General features: G+C 46.8%; 1 protein-coding gene across 9 annotated transcripts in view; it reads left to right on the plus strand.

Annotated features, from left to right (window-relative positions):
- Positions 1 to 16,761, plus strand: part of ATXN7L1 (ataxin 7 like 1) — a 360,884-nt gene that overhangs the window by 21,831 nt on the left and 322,292 nt on the right. The window lies entirely within an intron of this gene.

The following is a 16,761-nucleotide window of genomic DNA, read 5'->3' on the forward strand; positions in this document are numbered from 1 at the left end:
GCTTCCTGGGCAAGAGGAGGCACTTTGCTGGGCAGAGGCTCGTGCAGAGGATTCCTGGGGTTGGGTCTCCCTCTGCCCGAAATCAGGACAACCTTGGGCAGTTGCAGGGGCAGGGCCTGGCGAGCTTCATGTGTGAGAGGGGGTAGGATGGTAACGTCCCTGGGGCACAGAGCCAGCAAAGTGCGGTGGGAGAGGCGGGGAGAGGCTTGAGGTGGTGTCTGAGTCCATCCTGGCCGATAGAACAAAATACCAGACTGGGTGGATTATAAACAGCAGGCATTCATTTCTCACAGCTCTGGAGGCCAGAGGTCCGAGATCAGGGTGCCAGCATGGGTCAGGGTCTGGTGAGGGCCATCTTCCCGTTTGCAGGCTTCCCACTGTGTCCTCACCTGGAGGAAGGGCTGGGGAGCTCTGTGGGGTCTCTTAGAAGAGCCCTAATCTCATTCATGTGGGCTCCGCCCTCCTGCGCCAGTCACCTCCCAGAGGCCCCACTGGGTGTTAGGATTCCAACATGTGAACCTGAGGGGTCACAAACATTCAGACCGTAGGCAGTCGGCCTCTGGGGGTGTGGTGTGGAGGGCATGGGGGCCGGAGAGCAGGCTTGATGGCTCAGAGCCTAGAGCAAGACCACGGTGGAACTTCAGAGAACAAGGGAGGCTAGTCCAGAGACCTCGGGAGGGAGAAACAGGGCAAGTGCCTCGAGCAAAGTGGCCTAAAGCGAACGGCTGCCTTCTTTCAGATCAAAGCTGGTGGTGGAGTTTTATTAATTTCCTTAATAAAATTCTTCAGCACTGTTGCAGAGCCTCTGCTAAGGGTGTAGGACGGATACAGAACAGGGATTCTTACGTGTCATGTGTGAAGCCCTCCCATGGCCTGAAGCGTTGCAGAGGATGAGGGTGTATTTTGTTTGTGCCCTCTTTTCCTCAGGAGGGGTTCTGGGGCTTTCCTGAGAACCCCCTCAAAGATATGGCACTCCCTCCGCCTTTCAAAGAAAAAGGTATTGATAGAAATTTACAGCTCTTGGGGGGAGACACGCACATGCCCAGATATAACCGTGGAGCGAGCTACATGGGACGGGGATCCAGGTAAGCAAGTGATGTGTGTGCTGCTTTAAGAGTTGAATTGTGGTCTTAGGGTTTGTGACCCTTTTAAATCTCCTTTGAGGAAGAGTCCTCCCTGGGATGGGGCGGAAGCCTGGGGAGACGCCTCCGTAGCGGAACCACTTTAAAATCTAGCCCTACTGACATGATTTGTATGCAGGCTTTTTACCTGGAGACAGACAGAGATACAGAGGGAGACAGATAACGTGGTGTGCTGGATGAAGAAGCCACCTTTGAAACTCATGCCTGCGTTTAGTTGATACTGGTGGTTGGTGGAGAAGGAAAAACAGACTTTGCAGGCAGATCTTAGATTACATCTTGGCCTCACCACCTGCTTGCTGTGTGACTTTGGGCAAGTTAACCTCACCTCTCTGTGCCTCAGCTTGCTCATTTAAGGCTATCGTCTTGGTCCTAGGGAGGGTTAGGGATAACTCAAGAGATGGCACACGGTTGACAGTCAGGAAATGGCAGCTGTCACTGCTGCCTGGAAGAGGGGGCGGGTCTAAGAAGGCCGGCAGTTTCCACAGTTAACTGCTGGGTTGTGCGGGAATTGTAGGGGGAGCAAAAATGGGCCAGAATTTGAGAGCGCAGGGAGGGAGGTATTGTGGGAAGGTAAGCTTGGAAGCTTCTAAGTGGAGAGATGGGTTAGGAGGAAGGCGACAACAGGAAGGAGGAAGAACTGAAGTGTTTAGGGGCCAAAGACCCACTTTCTGCCTCTTTTGATAGCGACTTTCCTTCTCTCTGGGCGCCGACTTTATCTGGTCCCCCAGCTCACCCTGCCCACCAGGGCTCCTGGGGAGGGCGTGTACAGAGACTGGCGAGCCAGGAGGGGAAGCCCTGAGAGGGGCTCTTCTGCAGGCCGATGAGGGCAGGCCGCGTGGGTCCCGAGTGGTTCTGGAATGTTTGACAGCAGAAGTCCCATGTTTGTTCTGTGACTGCATATCCGGAAGCTTAGGGGTCAGTGCTAGGCCTCTGGAGTGAGACCTGGGTTCGGTGCAGTCCTGGGAAGTCACATCACCCCTCAGAGCCTCATTTTCCCATCTGTAAAATGGGATAATTACAGGAACCTCATAGGGTTGTTGGGAAGATTGAATGAAGGGAACTTGCAGCACTTAGCTCAACTCACAGCCCGTCATAAATGCTCAGTAAACATCTCCCTGTGTTGCCACTGAGTATTTCCGAGAGTAGGGGCTGGGGGGCGTCGTTCAGAATGAGGCACATGCCTTGGCAGGGGGCTGTGTTCTGGATATGCTGGACTTCATAGCATAAGGAAACACCATCTAGAAATGGCCCTTGAACTGGGGCCCTAAGCAAGGAGCCGGCAGTGTGCAAACCTGACACATCTTTCAGAACATCAGTTCTACTCCAAGATTGCTAGGGGAAAGTATTACTTTTTTATCATTATATTTCATAGGGAAAAAAACCCCCTGCCAATTAAACGGCAGCCACTATAGATTCTAAGAATCCACCCAAATTTTCAAGATGTTACAGTGTGTGGGGGGAAAGTACAGCTTAGGATTAATGAAATATAGTAGGGCAAACATAGAATATAAAGCAAAATTCCCATTAATTTTTGAGATAAAGCATGAAAGTTTACAAAACACTGAAAAAGCTCTTGGTGTAGCCCCAGCACGTGAAAGTATGTGTGAATTTGCCTTCTCGGTCAGGATGGCTCAGTTTAAAGGGTTGAGAGTAGCAGGGGCAGAGAGGAGGAAGGAGTGGCTAGGTTTGGTCTCCTTGCAAGTTTAGAAGGGAAGGTGTGAGGGGAAGTGACCCCAGACTCCAGAGCACTCATTGTCATCCTGGGACCTGAACATCCTCAGGGAACCAGTGTGTGTGTCAGCCTCACTTAGGGAGAAAATCTGCACACAGCACTTTCGGGAGGAGGGGACCGTGATGAGAGCAGGCAAACAACCGCACACCTCAGCAGGGCTGAGAACCGCAGAGCGCTCCCACCCAGTGGGAGAGGCTGCTTCCTGTGACCCACAGACCAGCGCCTCTCCCAGCGGGCTCCGGGCCCCAGGGCTTGGTGGAGATTCTGGGGGACAAGCAGCCTTGCCCTCTTGCCCTTAAAACTCGGTGGCATGTCTCAGGTGGGTCAGAAGGGGTCTGGTTCAGCTGCCTCCTTTCTGCAGGGCCCTCTGCTCCTACTTGCACATCACCAGGTGGAGACAGGCCTCTGGGCAGTGCTGGTGTGTCGGGGAGGCTCCTGTACCCTCTTTGGCAGGGAAGTGGGATCACACACCGCCAGGCCCTGTAGAGGCTAACAGTAGACTGGTAATAATGGTGCCACCAACCTCAGCAGAGCGTTTCTCTGTAGTGCTGGGCTCTGGGGGCTGGAGGGGAGGCAGGCCTGCAGGTGGGGGAATGGAGGTGCTGAGAGATCACGTGATTCTCTGAGCGGATGATTCGTGCAGGGGGAGGAGCCGCAGAGGAGCAGGAAGCAGCAAGCTGGCCCTGAGGCCGCCCTCTGGGCTGCAGGAGGAAGGGACCGGAAGGTGGCAGAGTGGATAGTCTGCCAGCTGAGGAGCTGAGTGCTCTAGGCTGGGCACACTGAATGGCCATTCGTGGAGGATTTGGGGCCTTTATGAGTGCATTTATCAAAATAATTTTTTTTCTTGATGTAAAAGTGGTACAGGGGGCTTCCTTGGTGGCGCAGTGCTTGAGAGTCCGCCTGCCGATGCAGGGTACACGGGTTCGTGCCCTGGTCTGGGAAGATCCCACATGCCGCGGAGCGGCTAGGCCCGTGAGCCATGGCCACTGAGCCTGCGCGTCTGGAGCCTGTGCTCCGCAACGGGAGAGGCCACAACAGTGAGAGGCCCGCGTACCGCAAAACAAAACAAAACAAAACAAAACAAAAGTGGTACAGGATCATTGTGGAAAATATACACCAACAAAAAATTAAAGAAAAATTAGCCTATCATTATTAAAAATAATATTGCAGTCAATAAATGAATATCCTTGTAGCTAAATTTTTGCACACGCTCATGATTATTTCCATAGTATAAATGTTTGGAAGAGGAATGCTTATCCACTTGCATACTTGTATGATTTGTTCTTTCATAGTCTTTGCTTAGTTTTCTACTGGCCTCTTAATCATTTTCTTATTGATTTGTAAGACCTCTGTATATATATTAAAGCTAATTTACCATCTCTGTTATTTATATGTGAATCATATGATTTTTAGGAAATCTTATAGATCCAAAATTGTGTGACTCTCTGATCTAGCCTGGAGAACCAAATAGCTAGGAAAATAGAAATTCCCAGGTAATTCCCAAGCCACATGGTAGGTGTTTCTGAATGCTGGCAAGAGCCACCAGTGTTAATAATTATGCTGACAAGACAGAACTAAGAATAAGAGCTATCACTTACTGAACAACTATTATTTAACAGGTACTTTGCATGTATTAGCCTTTTAATCCCATCATCCTGCAGGGCTGAGCAAACTGGGGCAGAGAAGAATTAAGTACCTCACTTGAGCTTACACAGCTGAGTGGCAGTCAGGAGTTGAACCTGGATCTGCCCATCTCTGCTACCCAGGCTTTCTATTCTACCAAGCTAACTCTCATTCTCAGGGTAAACCGTACTTTTACGAGTCAGGACTTCCTCAGCTACTTCCACAAAGAGTAGCAAGTTGGAGAGTATGTGATAACTGGTCTTTAAAGATGCCCTTGCAGGGCTTCCCTGGTGGCGCAGTGGTTGAGAGTCCGCCTGCCGATGCAGGGGATGCGGGTTTGTGCCCCGGTCCGGGAAGATCCCACATGCCGCGGAGCGGCTGGGCCATGAGCCATGGCCGCTGAGCCTGCGCGTCCGGAGCCTGTGCTCCGCAACGAGAGAGGCCACAGTGGTGAGAGACCCAGGTACCGAAAAAAAAAAAAAAAAAAAAAGATGCCCTTGCAGTGAATGTGCCTTCCAGTGTAGTCCACTCTCTGCTGCACTTGGTTGACCCTGTGATTTGTGTGTGTGTGTGTGTGTGTGTGTGTGTGTGTGTGTGTTAATAATAGCTTTATCGAGATATAATTCATAATACCGTAAAATTCACCCCTTTCAAGTGTGTCATTCCATGGTTTTGGCATATTCACAAAATTATGCAAACAATGCGACTACCTAATTCCAGAACATTTTAATTACCACAAAAAGAAACCTCGTCCGCCTTAGCAGTCACTCACCATTCCCTCCTCCCCCCAGCCTCTGACTACTGCCACTCTGCTTTGTGTCTTTATGGATTTGCTTATTCTAGAAATTTCATATAAATGGAGTTGTACAATATGTGGCCCTTTGTATCTGTCTTCTTTCACTCAGCATAATGCTTTTAAGGTTCATCCATGTTGTCCCATGAATCAGTACTTCATTCCTTTGTATAGCTTAATAGTATTTCATTGTATGAATATACCCCATTCTGTTTATCCATTTATCAGTTGATGGTTTTTTAACATCTTTTGGCTATTGTAGATTGTGCTGCTTTGAAATTGTGTACAAGTTTTTGTGTGGACATATTTTTTTACTTCTCTTGGGTATATATCTAGGAGTGGAATTGCTGGATTATACGGTGTCTCTGTGCTTAACTTTTTGAGGAACTGCCAAGTTATTTTCCAAAGCAGCTGCATCATTTTATCTTCCCACTAGCAGTGCATGAGGGTTCCAATTTCTCTATATCCTTGCCAACATTTGTTATTGTCTGTCTTTTTTTTATTATAGCCACGCTAGTGGGTGTGAAGCAACATCACGTACATCACACGTTTTTGTTTGGATTTGAATTTCCTTGATGACTAGTAATGTTGAACATCTTTTAATGTGCTTATTTGGCACAAGTTGGCAATCTTTTTTGGAGAAATGTTTTAAAAATTTTTTGCCCAGTTTTTAAGTAGGTGTTTTTTTAATGAAGTTGTAAGAGTTCTTAATATATTCTCGATAGAAGTCCCTTATCAGATATATGATTTACAAATATTTTTTCACATTCTATGAGTTGTCTTTTTGCTTTCTTGATGGTATACTTTTAAGCACAAAAGCTTTTAGGGAGTTCCCTGGCCGTCCAGTGGCTAGGACTGTGCACTTTTACTGCCATGGCCTGGGTTCAATCCCTGGTCAGGGAACTAAGATCCCGCAAACTGGGCGGTGTGGCCAAAAAAATAAAAATAATCTAAAGAAGTTAAATAGTTTAAAAGCTTTTAATTTTTATCATGTCATGTTTATCAAATATTTCTTTCGTTGCTTGTGCTTTTGGTGTCATATCTAAGAAACGGTTATCTAATCTAAGGTCACAAAGATTTACTCTTATGTTTTCTTCTAAGAGTTTTATGGTTTTAGCTCCTACATTTAGATCTCTGATCTATTTGAGGTTTTTTTTTTTTTTTGGTATATGGTGTGAAGTAGGGGCCTAAAGTCATTCTTTTTCATGTGGTTATCTAGTTGTCCCAGCACCATTTGTTGAAAAGACTATTTTTTCCCCCTTTGAATTGTCTTGGAACTCTTATTAAAAATCAGCTGACCAGATGTAAGTGCTTATTTCTGGACTCTCAGTTCTATCGCACTGATCTATACGTCTTTCCTTATGCCTGTGCCACACTATCTTGATTACTGTGATAAGTTTTGAAACTAGGACATATGAATCCTCCAACTTCGCACTTTTTCAAGATTGTTTCAGCTTGAACCAGTGCATTGCCATGTGAATTTTAGGAGCAGCTTGTTAATTGCTGCAAAAAGGTAGCTAGAATGCTTATAGGGTTTGTGTTGAATGTGTAGATCAGTTCAGTAAGTACGGTTATTTTTACAATATCAAGTTTTCCAGTACAGGAACACAAGATGTCTTTCCATGTATTTAGATCTAATTTCTGTCAATTATGTTGTTTGTAGTTTTCAGTGTACAAGTTTTTGTACTTCTTTGGCTAAATTTATTCGTATTTTATTTTTTCAATACTGATGAAAATGGAATTATTTCATTTTCAGATTGTTCATTGCTAGAATATAGAAATACAGTTGATTCTTTTATGCTGTTCTTTTATCTTGCTACTAGCTAAACTTTTTGTTCTAATAGTTGTGTGTGTGGGGGGTGTGTGTGTGTGTGTGTATGTGTGTGTGTGTGTATTCTTTAGGATTTTCTATATATCGTGTCACCGGCAAATACAGTTTTACTTTTTCCTTTCCAATCTGATGCCTTTTATTTCTCTTTCTTACCTGATTGTCCTGGCTAGAACCTCGAGTACAATATTGAATAGAAATGGCAAGAGTGGACATCCTTGTCTTGTTCCTGATCTTGGAGAGAAAGCTTTCAGTCTTTCACCATTAAGTGTGATATTAGCTGTGGGCTTTTTATAAATACCCTTAACAAGTTGAGGAAGTTTCTTTTATTCCTACTTTATTGAGTGTTTTTATCATGAAAGGGTGTTGGATTTCGCCAAATGCTTTCTCTACATCCACTGAGATGGTCACATGGTTTTGTTCTTTATTCTATTAATGTGTATTACAGAGGTAGCTTTTCATATATTGAACTGCTCTCGTATTCTTGGGATAAATTCCACTGGTTCATGGAGTATAATCTTTTTATATGTTGCTGAATTTGCTAGTATTTTGTTGAGGATTTATACATCTATATTCATAAGGGATTTGATCTGTGGTTTTCTTTTCTTATGATATCTTTGTCTGGGAGGGTAATGCTGGCCTCATGGAGTTGGGAAGGGTTCCCTGTGACTCACTTTTGACCAACAGAAGTGACACCATGTGACAGCTGAAGCTAGGTCATAGGAGCCTTACAACTTCTGCCTGAGTTTCTTGGAACATTCACTGTTGGGACACTCCCTCTTGGAACCCAGTTGCCGTGCTGCAAGAAGCCCAGGCCCTCTGGGGTGTAGGCGCTCCAATGGACATCCCTAGCTGAGCTTCCAGCTAATGACCAGCAGTATGTACCAGCTGTAAATGAGCCCTCTGGGGCATCCAGTCCAGTAGGTCCTTCATTTGATGACAGCCTCAGCTAACATCTGGTCCTAAGGAAAAATGGCTCAGCTGAGTCCACTCAATCCACAAACCCATGAGAGAATTAGTGGTTCTAAGCCGCTAATACTGGGGCAGTTTATCGCACAATAGTATATAGAGCAGGGGTCCACTGACTTCAGCCTGACTCCCTTAGCCATACCTATCTGCAAGAGCTGCTGGAGCACGCACTGGTGTCTTTCTTCTCTCTTGTTTCTGGAGAAGGCCCTGGAAAATGATGAAATGGCCAGAAGACCATTGAAAAGAAGAGGCAACATGGGGCCAGGGACACCCATATTTGCGGTAACCATTCCTTCACCGTGGTGGCCAGTGGCCTGTTTTCGGGAAAGTCCTTGCCCAGCTGCAGTCTGCCTGGCTCAAAACTCACAGCGCTCATGTATCAGTCAACTCGGGGCTACTTTGCTGCCCCTGTACCACAGGAGGATTTTGCTTCAGTGAGTGCCCAGCCCGGACTTTGGCTGGTGTTTCAGGCCGTCTGCTCCCTTAACTTCTGAGATGTATCTGTCATGTGGCATTTCCGTAGCTCCCCAGCTTTGCTCAGGCCTGCGACTGGTTTACCAGCTGAGCATCTCAGAGCCTCTTGCTAATCCTACCTTCAGGCCCTTGGAGGAAGTTGGGCTGCCATTCTAAACGTGGAGGCAGTCAAGAAGGCCCGCAAAAACAGATGTGCCCCAATAATCAGTGAGAGGAACAGAGCAGGATGGGCCCGTGGTGGATGTGAAAGCTTTTGTGGGCTCGTGCAAATTTTCAGATCCCTCCTCACCCCTAGAGGCCACCAGTTACTCGCTGCATATAGGAACCTGTGTGTTGGGTGTTAGTTTTCCCTGCTGCCATCTGCATGTGGTCAGCTTTGTACACATCCACCAAGCCCACCTCTTCATCTAAGAAAAGGGGCCCAAGACTTCATATCTTTTATATCAGTTACCACAATATCAAGAGCATAAAAATGGACTGCACATGAAAAAAATGCCCACCATCATTAGTCATTAGGGAAATGCAAATCAAACCTGCAATGAGATATCACATCACATCACTAGGATGGCTAGAATATATATATTTAGGGGGGCGGGGAGGAAAGGAGAATTACAAGGGTTGGCCAGGATGTGGAGAAATTGAAACCCTTGTAGATTGCTGGTGGGAATGTAAAACGGCATAGCTACTGTGGAAAGCAGTTTGTTCCTTGAGAAGGTTAAAGATAGTGTTACCATATGATCTAGCAATTCCAATCCTAGGTATATACCCAAGTGCACACAAAAACTTACACACCAGTGTTCATAGAAGCACTGTTCACGATAGCCAAAAGGTGGGAATAACCCCAATGCCCACCAACTGATGAATGGGTCAACAGAAGGTGGTATATCCTACAATGGAATACTATTCAGCCATGAAAGGGAATGAAGTACTGACACATTACAACATGGATGAACCTTGAAAATGTTATGCTAAGTGAAAGAAGCCAGAAGCAAAGGACCACATATAATATGATTTCATTTGTATGAAATGTCCACAGTAAACTTAGAGACAGAAAGTAGATAATGGTTGTCATGGGCTGGGGTGTAAGGGGAATGGGGAAGTACAGGGTTTCTTTTTGGGGTGGTGAATATTCTGGAATTAGATACGGTAATGATTGCACAACATTGCGAATATACTAAAAACCACTGAATTGTACACTTAAAGTGGTTAAAATGATAAATTTTATGTTATATGAATTTTATCTCAATAATACACTTCAAAAAAAAGATACTCTCTACTTTAATAGTTATCGCTGTAGGATGATGACATACATTGTATTCCTTGTAAAGGCCCTTTCCCAGGAAGGATAAGGAGCTTGCCGGAGAGTAGGGGCTTCCCAGAGTAGCTTGATGAGGCTTGAAGAGCACGGCCTAGGAGCCAAAGAATTCTAATTCTCCACCTCACATTCCAGCCTGGCAGCCTCAGGCAGGTTCCTCAGCCTGTCAGCACTGTGTTTAAGTCACCTCTAAAGTAGAGATCTTTCTTTAACAAATGCTTATAAAGTGCTCACTCTGTGCTAGGCATTAGTAGTAGTCCCATTTCCCATCCGGAGAAACTGAGGCACGAGGAAGTGGAATACTTGTCCAGAGTCAGAGAGTCAGTGAATGGCAGAGCCAGGTTCCAACCCAGGCATCCGCCACTGAATCTGTGCTCTCATGCTCTCCTCCTAGGAGTTTGAAACCCCCCTACCTCCCATGCTGTTGTAGGGATCTAATGCAGTTATACACTGGGAAATCCTCTTATGACCATAAACACTACCCAGTACACACAGCTCCAGAGTTACTCCTGCCTGAGGTATTAGCAATTAGAGTTACAGGAAAAATACCTGGGGCTTCTCTGTCCCAGCGATCTGTCCTAGTCCCACCCTCAGTGCATTTCTTCTGGACTTCACCAAAGAAATTAGGATTGTCATCTCATGTCCAGATTTCTCTGGTCACAGAAAAATATCCCAGAAGAGTTTCGGGGAAGACTCCAAGATTGCCCTACTCCACGGGGCCAGACTCGGGGGTAGAGGTAGACCAGATGGATCCTGGAACTCCTGCTACCAGCTGGGGCAGGTCACCCTGGGTACTCATCTCCAGCCAGCTATTTGTGGTTTGTATTTGGAAAGGGGCCCATGCAGAGGATCAAGCAGCGAGTACACCCCATTTCCTTCTTGGGGCTGCTGGTTCTGGAGCCCCTGGAGATGCAGAGAAGGACAGGGAGGCTCCATGGCACCGCCTTAGACACTTGGGTGGGTGGGAGGTTTGCAGCGGGATGCATGATCTGGAGAAGATCTAAAAGGTAGAGCTGGAAGCCAGAGTGTTGCTCAGATTCTAGCAGAGGTGAATCTGAGGATCAAGAAAGTTCAGAAAATGTGGCAGAGAGGGCTGGTATGTCGGCAGGCTGGATGGAGACATTCAATGCACCAGGCTTTGTAACCCAGCCGTGTGCACGCGGGCCCAGGCCGGCTCCTCTCCCCTCCCGCCTGCAGCCGGAAGCACTTCTGCGCTGGCTTCTCCTCTTCTCCCCCACAGTGGCAGCCCTTGTGCACGCCCTCATTCTCTAGAACCTTCACAGCAGCCTCCTAACCGGTCTCCCTCCTAGTTACTGCCTCTCCCCAGTCTAGTCTTACCATTTCCAGAGTAATTTTTCCAAAATTCAGAGCTGATTGTCACTCTGCTGAGACCCCTCTAGCCCCCAGGCACACGCATGACTAACCGAGTCCTCCCGCGTCTATTTCCTAGCACGTTTCAGGTGGCTCTGTTACGCATCTGTCCTGTCTTATCATTGTTTCTTATTCACCTTTTCCTCCCTGCAGGCTCTGGGTTCCTTTAGGACAGGGCCCGTGGCTCATGTTCATTCTTCTTTCCGGTGCCTGGCACGTGGTAGGTGCTTAATAGGTGTATTTTTCCACGGGTGTTCACAGGCTGTCTGAGTGCGAGGAGGACATGAAGACGCGTCAGTGTTGTCTGTCCTGCGCGCAGGACTGGACCTAAGACTGCCAGCCCCCCGTAGGGTATTGAAGCTCTTCCCTGTCTTCTGGGGATGCTGAGATCGGGGCGGGGGAGGGAAAAAGACTCATCTCCTTCTGCCGTTTGCTTGAACTGACTAATGCCCCGGATGGACCGTCTGATATAGGCCAGCTGGCCAAAACAGACTCATACGTGCTAATCAGGTACCGTCTGGAACCCAGTCCAAATGCAGAAGCTGCCAGTAATTATACCCGTGTGCCCGACAACTTGGAAGTGAGGGGTCCGGTGAAGAGTGTGTTGGGCCGAGGCTCGGGAATCCCCATGTTAGATTTGGAGTGCTTAGGCCAAGGAGAGGTGCCAGGCCACCAGGCGACCTCTTCTAGGTTCACGTTTTGATATTCATTGCAAGTGCACAAAATCCAGAGGCTTCATTTTTCTTTTTTCCTTTTCTTTCTTTCTTTCCTTTTTCTTTCTTTCTTTCTTTCTTTCTTTCTTTCTTTCTTTCTTTCTTTCTTTCTTTCTTTCTTTGTCTTTTTCTTTCCTTCTTTTTCTTTCTTTCTCTTTCTCTTTCCTTCTTTCTTTCTTTCTCTTTCTTTCTTTCTTTCTTTCCTTCCTTCTTTCTTTCTTTTTCTTTCTTTCTTTCTTTCTTTCTTGCATGCAGCAGCAACAGCTTTCTAGAAACTTCTCTCAGCTGAGCCGCTGCCCATAAGAGCATGCCATTTGGCCCTTGCAAAAGGCAAAAACCTCTGCCTCTGTATCTAGAACACCCACAGCCGAATGTGTCAGATGTTGTTGGCTCATTTGGTTGCTGCTTTGCAGGGGTGCCTCCCGCTGGGGCTGGCTTTCCCTAAAGTTGGGCAATTCAAAGAGTGCTTCAGCGATTTTGTCTAATGTGAGGAATGCATGTTTGAGCAGGGATTACCCTTCATGAGGAAATGTATTCCTTTGCTTTTCTGCTGAGAGTGAGCCGGGTTCCTCAGACTGTCTCTTGCACGAATGGATAGGAAGCAGAGCCGTGTCCCCACTAACCCTTCAGATGGGGCAAGTGGGTTGATAGTGGCTCACCCCTGAATTCCCAGAGACCCAGCTGGCTTGGTCCCCATGGATTCAGGAGTCCAGGTCATTGCTGTATGGTCCAGGGCTCTGGCTCCGGTGCCAGACTCAGAGAGTAATTAGAAGGGTGTGGAACCTTCAGGGGAAAATTGTCGCCGGCCCCAGGCCCTTTTTATTGTCTGCAGGTTGAGCAGGGGCTGATCCAGGGGGTGTGGACCTCAGTTTTATTACCTGGTCTCCCAGCTCCTGCTCCTGTCAGGGTCTCACAGAATCTAAGAGATCTTTCCGCATGGGCGACTCCCCTGGTACCAAAAGGCTGAAATCCCTGGGGGCGTGGCCTGCGTGGCAGCTGTTTCTCCTGATTTCCAAGGATCCTGTCAAGTGCCTCTGAGTCTGTGAGATTCTGGCTGAAAGTGAATGATTGAGATGCTTTTTCCATTAAATTGTCTCCCTTCTGGAATAGGTGTTTTCCTAACAACCCTCATGCAAATAGCTGTGAAAAGGAGGAAGTGGTAAAATGTCGAGAGTCGTTGGCTCCTGGCAGCTGTCTCAGCTGTAGCCTTCTGATTTTCCAACCCCCCCCCCCTTAAAAAAAAAGAAGAAAGAAAGAAAGGCAGACAGACCGCCAGCCCTCGGCGCGGCAGCAGGCGGACGCAGCCAGGAGGCCTGTGTGGATCCTCGTCTGCTACTTGGAGGGCAGGATTATGTTCGAACACTGAGCCATTATGGGTCTCTAGCATCACATTTTGTGCTTTATTGTCTACACAGCCACTGTAAGTTATTGATTTGCAAATGGGCAGCGTTCCTTTCCAACTCCCTTGAAGGAGGCTGGAGGGAGGCTATTTTCTGAGGGAGAAGACTTGGTTCATTCTTTGCAAACACATTTCCTGTGCAGCCCGACCCCTGCTTTTAGGACCCGCACCATAGCGAGAGAATGAGAGGATGCTTGGGTGCCATGTGCATTCACAAGGAAAGCGAGCCCTTGGCACTCGTCCCCCGGGGCCTGGCGCGCCCACCCTTGGTCCCACAGAAGCTGCATGCTTGCCATCGGGCTCGCCGTGTGAGCGGAGAAGGGTGGCCAGAGACGAGTGGCCGGAGACCGGTGCCCTGTGGCCGAGTTCACCTTCCACGGAGACTGTAAATCAGGTCGACAGGGAGTCAGTCGTTATATCCCTGGGCCTACTTTCTTCTGTGGATCCCTCTTCCATGCATCTACCTGCTTCTCAGCTTTCCCGCATCTTATGGAGCTACATTCCAGGCCCTCCTCTCGTGGGTGCTGGTGGGAGGGGTCTGGGGGAGGCAGGGAGACGTGTTATCATAGTTGCGTGCACCCTTCCCCAAACAGGTGGTATCTTTTCAATCTGCCGTCTTTCATGCTTCTAAGATGCCTACGATTTTCACAATTCTAACATCTCTAGAGCTGAGATGCGTCTTAAAATTCATGCTGAGTCATAGTTTAACTGGTCAGTCAGTTTTTTCTTACCAGTACATAAAGTACGACATTGTAGATCTGAAGAAATAGGGAGTAATCAGAAGAAGGCCAGTCCGTGGTCTGATGCATGCCTTCAAGATAACCTCAAATTCACAGATATTCTTCGAGTATCTGTTCAGGGCCTGGTGTGGAGGCGGCAGAGGTGTGGTAGGTACCGCCTGCCCTTAGTGAAGCACTTTCTGTTGCAGATCCTTAGGCCACCTGCCTGTGTTTGCCATCTGTCACTGGGTAATTCACTTTTGCTTCACCTCATCTCTGGAAGTATCACCCGCCGCCATGCACAGGGGGCCTCATTGCCATACCATTTAAATACTGGCATCCTGTTTTTCTTCCTTATTGCTTTCTCCTGGGCTTTTAACACATTCATCTTATTTCTTAAGTTGTTTTTCTGGTCGTCAGATCATTTTTGGTTGTTTGAGTGACCCTGCAGCTCTTGTGTGATTTGGGGACTTCATGTCCTCCTGGTAGAATAGGACTTTCAGCTAAATATATTATCTCTTCCATGTGATAGAAGCGTACCTTATTTACTGGCAATCATTTGCCCTGTTGTCACTGTCATCTGCAAACTGATTAGTGATCCAAGGGCAGTGCTTGTGGGCTTGGGACCTACTGCAGTTCCAAACCATTGGAAGTTTCGCATTTCTGTTGATATACATGAGGTTCAAGAATATTTCTTTGCTGCCCTTGAAGTCTGTGCCGTAGACACATTCCCTTCCCTGGAGGGTTCAAGTTCCCTGTGGGCTTCATCTCTGAGGCCTCATCCTGCACTTCTCCTCCTCAAGCCCCACAGGTCTGGGCTCTGCCCCTCTTGGTGTCACTGCCCTTCTTCTGCTTTATTCTTGGGGTGCGGCCCATGCCGGCCCCTCCTTCCCTTGGCCCCTTGCTCACGTGATCACATCACCTCAGAAGGATCTTCTTCTCACACATTTATTTAAGACCTCTTTCCTCTCCCACTTTCGTCCCTTAGCCAGTTACTAAGGAAAGTTCTGAGGGTTTTTTCTTTAACCTGCTATTCTTCCCTCTTTAATAGAAAAAAAAAAGGGGGGGGGGAGAAATAAGGGTACCACTAGCCAGACTTCCCTAGAAAGTTTTTTTTTTTTTTAAGAAAAATTACAGCCTCTGTCACCAGTCCTGTGAAAGTCCCCTTCATGATCTCTGTCAATAGTGCCTTACTGCCCTTTATGAAGATCAGATCTGTTTTGATTTTATGAATGCTCAGAACAGACCTTGCCCACCAGAAGAGAACTGCCTCCATCTTAGCGGGAAATATATCCCAGGTTCCAAACAAGAACTTACACAGGAACTTGTGGAACAAAACCGGCTTGTAAGGTGAGGACTTCTCTGGTAAATTTTAAGACTGAAGTGCTAGTATACTGAAGTCTTAGCCAGAACACTGACATACTAAATCCAAACAGTGGCCTCAAAGAACAGTCCCCACCAACTTCGTCCCCCTTACCTCTGGGAACTACCTTTTTTTAAAAGTTATAATTGTTTAAAAAACCAACAACAACCCACTGTCCAGAGGGGCATGGAGTAAAGAAGTCAACCTCCCCCGCCCCGCACAGCCCTGAGGACGCAGCCCCTCCCTCTATTCTGCATCTGGCTCACTGCTCCCCTTAGCATCCAGCCTAATCATCTTCCCACCAGAGTTCATATGGCTTGGACTCACTCTGTTTAAAGGCCACAGAACGTTCCATTGTTTGATTGAACCATAATTTCTTCAGTGAGTCCCGGAGACTTGCTTTAACCCCGGAAAAATTGGTCTTAGGTTCCTGGTGATATCATGGGTCTCAGGGAGACCTCAGTCCTTGCCTTCTGTCTGCAGCCCTGTCCTCGCCAGGCAGCCTCAGATTTTCCATAAAGAAAAGTATCTTTCACCGTTTTTCTCCAAGACGCAGCAGAATTAGTTCTGGTCGTATGTTCTTTTGATGTAATCTGAGGTATTTTCCCCCGTGCCTACACCGTGCTAGGCTTAGTGGTAAGCACAGAGTAGAACAGTTCCTCTCCCTTAAGAAATCTACAGACTCACCAGATAATAAGAATATCCCTATGCAATGGCTGCCTTTCAAGAAGGCAGTGGGCAGCATATCTGTACAAGGATTCTAAAATGTTATGACATTTGACCCTAGTGATTGCGCCTCTGGGAGTGTACAGTGAGTAAATAAACATACTTATGCACACAGATGTATAGACAAGGCTTTTCATTACTCTATTATTGATAAAAGTTAAAAACTGAAGATGGTCTGCCTGTCCAAAGATGGGAGACTGGCTCAGTAAGTTGTGGTTCATCTATCCAGTGGCATCCTGCACAGCCATTTGAAACCATGCTTTCAAAGACAGTAATGATACGGGAAAATACAATCAAATATTCAGTGAACCACGGAGGATACAAACTGTAATCAGTATGTTCCCGAATTATTTTTTCCCAACATTTTATTATGAAAACTTTCAAACATACAGCCTAATTGAAAGAATTTTGCAGTGAACTCTCCCTTACAACTACTACTAGTTCTACCGTTAACATTTTATTATATTTGCTTTATCATATATATGATACATATATATTTGATATATGATAGATACATATCCATCTTCCTTCTGTCCATTCAATAAGCCATCTTATTTTTTTATGCATCTTAAAGTAAGTTGCAGACATCAGTAC

Source organism: Tursiops truncatus, chromosome 9 (genome assembly GCF_011762595.2).
Source record: "Tursiops truncatus isolate mTurTru1 chromosome 9, mTurTru1.mat.Y, whole genome shotgun sequence".
In the NCBI taxonomy this organism is placed as follows: Eukaryota; Metazoa; Chordata; class Mammalia; order Artiodactyla; family Delphinidae; genus Tursiops; species Tursiops truncatus.